General features: G+C 47.9%; 1 long non-coding RNA gene across 1 annotated transcript; it reads right to left on the reverse strand.

Moving 5' to 3' along the window:
* Positions 1–534: 534 nt before the first annotated feature.
* Positions 535–6916, reverse strand: LOC103351058 (uncharacterized). The gene is made up of 3 exons (XR_007909835.2): positions 6482–6916; positions 5436–5513; positions 535–1195 (listed from the first exon to the last, which is right to left on the reverse strand). It is a non-coding gene; the product is annotated as an uncharacterized lncRNA (long non-coding RNA).
* Positions 6917–7277: the final 361 nt, after the last annotated feature.

Genomic DNA, 7277 nt, shown 5'->3' on the forward strand with positions numbered 1-7277 from the left:
AGATAAGTCACATTAATATCACGTACCCCTGAAATGATGCAATGAGAAAAATGCCTCACCTTTGGCATTCTTCGGTAAAAATCTATAACCCAGTGTAATCATAAAAAAAATCAGTCATATCCAACCAGAACACTAAATGTTTCCATATCCTGACTTGTGAAGAAAGAACAAGAACCTGTCATAGCTTGGAGGAGACTAAGGAGACACGTTGGGCACCAGTTATTATCCTGGCTGCTCCACTTCTGATCCATCTCCCTGCTAATGGCCTGGGAAAAGCAGAGGAAGATAACCTAAGCACTTGAGCCTCTGAACCCACAAGGGAGATCCAGAAGAAGCTCCTGGCTCCTAGCTCCTGGCTTCAGCCTGGCTGAGCCCTGGCTGTGGTGGCCATTTGGGACATGAACCAGTGGATGGAAGACATCTCTCTCTCCCACTCCTCTCTCGCTCGCTCGCTCTCTCTCTCTCTCTCCCTCCCTCCCTCCCTCTCCCACTTTGTAACTCTGCCTTTCAAATAAATAAATAAATCTTAAAAAAAAAAAAAAGGAGCTGTTTATCTGGTGGGGGCTTCTGGCTCAGCAGCTAAGATGCAGTTTGGGAAGCTGGCACCCCATAGGGAAGTGCTTAGGTTTGATTCCCCTCTCCACTTCTGATTCAGCTTCCTCCTAATGAGCACTCCGGGAGGGAGCAGGTCACATGGCTCAAGTACCTGGCTCCCTGCAGGCCACATGGGAGACCCAGATTGAGTTCCAAGTTCCTGTCTTCCATCTGATCTACCCTGAGCCGTAATAAGCATTTGGGCGATGAACCGCCAGATGAGATCTCTGTTGCTCTCTGTGTGTCACTCTGCCTTTCAAATAAGTAAAAACAAGTAAATAAAAAAACTTAAAGAACTGGCTATCTGGATCACAAGTTGAAGGTTTAGTGTGCCTTATTTTTTGGTATGACACCATTTTTGTTAAAAAAAAAAAAGTGTGTTCCAGTAGGCTGGAAAGGTGATATCTGTGTATCCATAGTGCAGGGCAGAGACAGCTGGCTGACCGCCCAACAGCCCGGTTCTCCTTCTCTACCATCCAGGTGCAGCTGGGCAGTGACGTTGCTTTTCAAGCCGCCTTTCCTCCAAGGGGCGCTACGTGACCAGGCTGGACCTGAAAACTGGGACTAGGAGTGGGAGATGGAGGAGGGGACTTCACAAAGTCTGTGGAAAAACAGAATTAAAAGATAAGTTTATTTTTGTGCCAAAAAAAGATTGAAATCCATGCACAGTTTTGTTTTTCCAGTTTACATATTTTCCACAAACTGTTTAAAGACCTCTTGTATACCACTTCCAGGCCAAACCATTGCAGTTACCATGGTGTTTCCCCACACTGGCTTTGCTTTCCACACCACCTCAGAAGCCACAAAAGGATTATTAGAGCCTCTCAAAATGACAGAAGCCTCAATCCCAGAGAGGGGGGGAGAGCTGCCCAGAAAGCTTCTGACAAGGAGTCTATGTCTCTGTGCCTGCAGGCCAGGAGCAAGCATTTGCTGAGTTGGGCCAGTGAGGTTGGGGAGTTGTTTGCTAGAACAGTCAACGCTTCCTGTCAAATATAAATGGCTTGGCCAGCGCCGCGGCTCACTAGGCTAATCCTCCGCCTAGCGGCGCCGGCACACCGGGTTCTAGCCCTGGTCGGGGCGCCGGATTCTGTCCCGGTTGCCCCTCTTCCAGGCCAGCTCTCTGCTGTGGCCAGGGAGTGCAGTGGAGGATGGCCCAGGTGCTTGGGCCCTGCACCCCATGGGAGACCAGGAAAAGCACCTGGCTCCTGGCTCCTGCCACCGGATCAGCGCGGTGCGCCGGCCACAACGCGCCAGCTGCGGCGGCCATTGGAGGGTGAACCAACAGCAAAGGAAGATCTTTCTCTCTGTCTCTCTCTCACTGTCCACTCTGCCTGTCAAAAAAAAAAAATATATATATATATATATATAAATGGCTATCTATGGATAATAGAATTACCAGGTATTTTTACCTTCTTTTCCACTTTCCTCTACATTTCTAAATTTGTACATGAAAAGAATATATTTTCAATTATAAAAATAAGGGAAATAGTATCTATGTGGAGAAAAAAATCTAATTCTTTCATTTTTCAATCTCAATAATCTATATCTCATGCAGACATTTTGCACACCATCACGACACTGTTTGGGATGCCCATATCCTATATCAGCATGCCTGGGTTCAAGTCCCCACTCTGCTTTTTTAATTATTTATTTGTTTATTTATTTTTGACAGGCAGAGTTAGACAGTGAGAGAGACAGAGAGAAAGGTCTTCCTTCATTGGTTCACCCTCCAAATGGCCGCTATGGCCAGTGCGCTGCGCCAATCCAAAGCCAGGAGCCAGGTGCTTCCTCCTGGTCTCTCATGCAGGTGCAGGGCCCAAGCTCTTGGGCCATCCTCCACCGCCTTCCCGGGCCACAGCAGAGAGCTGGACTGGAAGAGGAGCAACCAGGACAGAATCTAGCACCCCAACCAGGACTAGAAACCGAGATGCCAGCGCTGCAGGCAGATATTTAGCCAAGTGAGCTACGGTGCCGGCAACTCTGCCTTTTTTTTAATTATAATAATATCTTTAGAAAATTTAGTACATTTCCTTTTTTTCTTTCTTCTTTAAAAAAAAAAAAAGATTTGTCTATTTGAAAGGCAGAGTTTTACAGAGAAGGAGAGATGGGGGACGGAGAGAGAGAGAGAGAGAGAGAGAGAGATCTTCCATTTGCTGATTCACTCCCTAAATGGACAAAATGGTAAAAACTGGGCAAGTCTGAAGCCTGGAGCCAGGAGCTTCTTCCCAGTCTCCCATATGGGTGCAGGGGCCCAAGGACTGGGGCCATCTTCCACTGCTTTCCCAGGCCATAGCAGAGAGCTGGATTGGAAGTGGAGCAGCTGGAACCAGAACCGGTGCCCATATGGAATGCCAGCATTGGAGGCGGCTGCTTTACCCACTATGCCACAGTGCCACCCCTTCTCCTCCCACCCCGACCCCCTGCTCTGCTCTTGATTCTGGCTTCTTGATAATGTACATTCTGGGGAGCAGAGGTGATGACTCAAGTAACTGGGTCCCTGACACCCCCAGGGAAATCCTGGATGGTGTTCCAAGCTCCTGGATTCAGCCCGACCTATACCTGACTGTTTGGGGCATTTAGGAAGTGAACCATTAGATTCTCTCTCTCTCTCTCCTCTTTCTCTATCTCTTCCTGTCTTTCAAGTGTATAGAAAAATAAAATTTTTAAAAAATTAAATAATCTGGGGGCTGGCGCTGTGGTGTAGTGGGTAAAGCTGATGCCTACAGTGCCAACATCCCATTTGGGTGCTGGTTTGAGTCCCGGCTGCTCCACTTCTGATCCAGCTCTCTGCTGTGGCCTGGGAAAGCAGTGGAAGATGGCCCAAGTCCCTGGGCCTCTGCAGCCCCGTGGGACACCCAGAAGAAGCTCCTGGCTCCTGGCTTTGGATCAGCACAGCCCCAGCCATTGCAGCCATCTGGGGAGTGACCCAGCGGATAGAAGAGCTCTCTCTCTCTCTCTCTCTCTGCCTCTCTGTAACTCTGCCTTTCAAATAAATAAATTAAAAATCTTTAAAATAACTAAATAATCTACTTCTTTCATTTTGTGACTTCAAAAATGTTTTGCTTTTTCCACTAGATAAGGAAATGCTGGCCGACGCCACAGCTCACTTAGGCTAATCCTCTGCCTGCGGCGCTGGCACACAGGGTTCTAGTCCCGGTTGGGGCGCTGGATTCTGTCCCGATTGCTCCTCTTCCAGGCCAGCTCTCTGCTGTGGCCCGGGAGTGCAGTGGAGGATGGCCCAAGTCTTTGGGCCCTGCACCCGCATGAGAGACCAGGAGGAAGCACCTGGCTCCTGGCTTCGGATCAGCACAGCACACCAGCCGTAGCAGCCACTTGGGGGGTGAACCAACAGAAGGAAGACATTTCTCTCTCTCTCTCTCTCTCTCTCTCTCTCTCTCTCTCTCTTTCTCTCTAACTCTGCCTGTCAAAAAAAAAATTTTAAATAAAAAATAAAAAAAAAGGAAATGCTAATGGGCACCTCTCTTCAGACACAGACTCACAAACACAATATTGCAGTTCAGATACACATGACATTTTCAAATATTGGTTGCCGGGACGTCTGACAACCAGGAGCCGCGGGAGAGTAAGATCCCAGCAGCTGCAAGAACTCAAACTTTAAAGGGCACAGAAACCTCCGGCACCTTTCCCCAGCTAGCACTCATTAGTTTGCTCCTAGGTCCCCACCAAATGTTTTTAAAACTCATAGCAACCAAACAAAACTAGCCGATGACTCCACAAATATTTCATTGCTTTAAGCCCTGACTGCAGTCATAACGACACAGCAACTGTGCCACAGCCCGCAGTTCTCACCCACGTCCACACGTTTCCCACTGCTGGTGCTGCTGGAGGTAGATGGGCCCTGTGGCCAGCTCTGCTCAATAAAAACCAGTGTCACCTCCAGGCAGGAGCAGGGAAAAGCCCCAAGGACCCCCACACAGTTTCCACACCTGCCCGGTGAATGTGGAAAACCGGAGTTGAGATGACCGACTCCAGACGACTCTGCCATTACTGCTTCAAGCCAGCAGCCTGCAGACCTGCCAGGTGTGTGATTATTAATACAGTGGCTTTTCCAGGTTGGTTTGTTCTGAATCTAGCCTCGCCTGCCTACCACAGCACCTTCAAATCTTTTCATTGCCTTCTAGAAAGCATAGCATAAAATATCTAGGTCTGAAAAGAATAGCTGCAAGTCACGGAGCAGTGTTTAAATTCACGAGCATACCTCATAGAAACAAGACAAGTAACTGTGTATTTTTCTCCGCGTTGATGTCATCTACATCTCAATGGTTCATTTGAAGGCAAAGCATACAAGTACTAGAAATCAGTCTCTATGTGTTAAAAATAGGTATGTGAGAAGGTGAAGGTATCAGATTTGCATGATAAAAGCAGCAAAACTCAGCGCCAAGAAGGACTGTGAATAATGCAGAATCTTATCAAGTACATGAATAGAACAAGGGAAAAAACGTTAGCCCAACTCTGGCTGGGCTGCCGTCTGAAACTGCAGGGCTGAGTATGCTAACGCAAACGTGTTCGTGAACGGCTAATGTCTCTCACTGGGCTGAACGACTCAGTATGTTCGGAATCTGAGCCATTCACAGCTCTGTGCCACGCTGGGGAAGCTAAAAGGGCTGCGGGGGAAGCACACTTAGGGTTCCCAGGACAACCAAAACCATTTGTATTCGCCAGCCATCTTGATGGATTCTGAAGGAAATATCAACCCTATTTAAAGCAGCTCATAGGTGCAATGGAAATCTACGACCCATACAATCAAGTATGCATAAAGCTGCAGTCTCCAGCCCAGGACCTCTGCACAACACAGGTCGCTGGAGATTCTAACTGCATACCTTTTCAGCCCAGAGGAGCTGTGTCCTCACTACTGCCATCAGAACTGTGATCTTTCAGCGCGGGAGTAGGAAGGGGCCCTGCGGGAGGTGAGAGAAGGCATAAACAGGATCACCGAGGGAGAATTCTCACACTGCCCCTCTGGCCAGCCCCTCACAGGGGAGCTCAAGCCCTGGGCACAGGGGGAGGAGGCAGATTGAAGCGCCCTCCGCGTTCCTACTCCACCCCTACTCTTTGCCCCACTTGGAATTCCTGAAATGAAGAAAACCACGTTTCTTTTCTGTGAGCTTTTTTTAAAAGATGGGCTCCTGAGGGAACGAACACAAACAAAACACTCGCAGAACAAGCGCAGTGTTCCCGACAGAGACAGAAGCCCCTGTCTCCCCAGACCCGGCTTCGTGCCTTTGTTATCTTAGAACAGAACAAGTTGTTCCAAGCGTCTGCTTGACTCTCACATTCTCGGTAACAAGATGTCTCATGATACAGAATAGCGCGGGGAGGATTACGCTGCAAGCCTCTTGCTGGTGGCTCCATCGAGTGTTCAGGGAAATGTAGAAGGTACTATTATTATCTAAATAGCGTGCTCTGGATCCCTCCTTCAGATGGCAAAGGTATGCTGTACAGTATCAATACTTGTCAAAAATATTTACCCGATTTTATTTTATCCAGTTGTGCCACCTGAGACTCAGGCTGCCCTAGTGACTCAACCTCTAAAGTGTCCTGAAGTGCACCTCTCCCCCATCTCTGTGCCGCACAGCGGGTACCACTCATCACGGCTCACAGGAGAGCATCCTCTCAGCCGCTGTACCACCCACACATTCCGGCGCTTGTTCTCCCAAGCAAATCTCACCGTGCTGTACCCCACTTAGAACCTACTGTTGTGTCTGCACAGCCTTCAGGACACTCTAAACTCCTTAGCTTTGCCAAGAGTTTTGTGAAAATAGGCTATAATCTCAATTAATGCAGCTTCCCCATGTGTACAGAATTCTCTGGTCTCATGAAACTCATTAGATTTTTGAAAATTATTGCTGGATACACCAGGACTCACCTGTGCCCTTAGATGCACCATCTACTATGCTTAGAATGCTTTTCCCCACTTTTTTACTTAAAAAAAAATTTCCTATTGGTACTTTAAGAACAAAATCAAATTATTATTCTTTATCTTCCGAGGGTTTTGGTTATCTAGTGATCAGCCATATTGGCAGCACTGCCTGGTTACTGTGGCAGAGGGAATCTCATGAAGTCACAATGTGGGCTGGGGCTGCAGTTTTCTGAAGGCTTGACTGGGCTGGAGGATCCCCCTCCAGGACAGCAACTCACAGGGACGTTCGGCACCAGGTCCTTACTCCTCACAACGGGGAACTCAGTGCCCCTGAAGTATCCTAATGACACGGCAGCTGATCCACAGTGAGTGACCGACAGAGAAGACGGAAATGCAATGTGAGAGACATCCTCTATCCAGTTCATCAGAAGGGAATGACAAGTGCCGCTCACACTCCAACGAGCTCCACCTTCTGTGAGGGGGGACAGCCATGAGCTTATAGACACAGTTTAACCGTCACAAAAGGTCCCCAGGATTTCCCAGGGAAGTGACTCTTTCCTCTGTGGTCGGTGTTGCAACACCAACATGCTGTATAATGAGTTGATTTAAAAGTATATTCTGGGCTTTAGCATTTGTATTTCTAAATCTCGGGATGCCTAAAATCAGAGCCTTCAATAAAGGATAAAGGGGCTCTGTCAGGCATAGTCTCTTTATTACTTCTTTTCATTAAACTTGACCAGCATACTTACTGCTTTAAAAAAAAAGAAACAGAGGTAATTGGCAAGTAATTTGGCAAGAGAAA

This window comes from Oryctolagus cuniculus, chromosome 13 (genome assembly GCF_964237555.1).
Source record: "Oryctolagus cuniculus chromosome 13, mOryCun1.1, whole genome shotgun sequence".
In the NCBI taxonomy this organism is placed as follows: Eukaryota; Metazoa; Chordata; class Mammalia; order Lagomorpha; family Leporidae; genus Oryctolagus; species Oryctolagus cuniculus.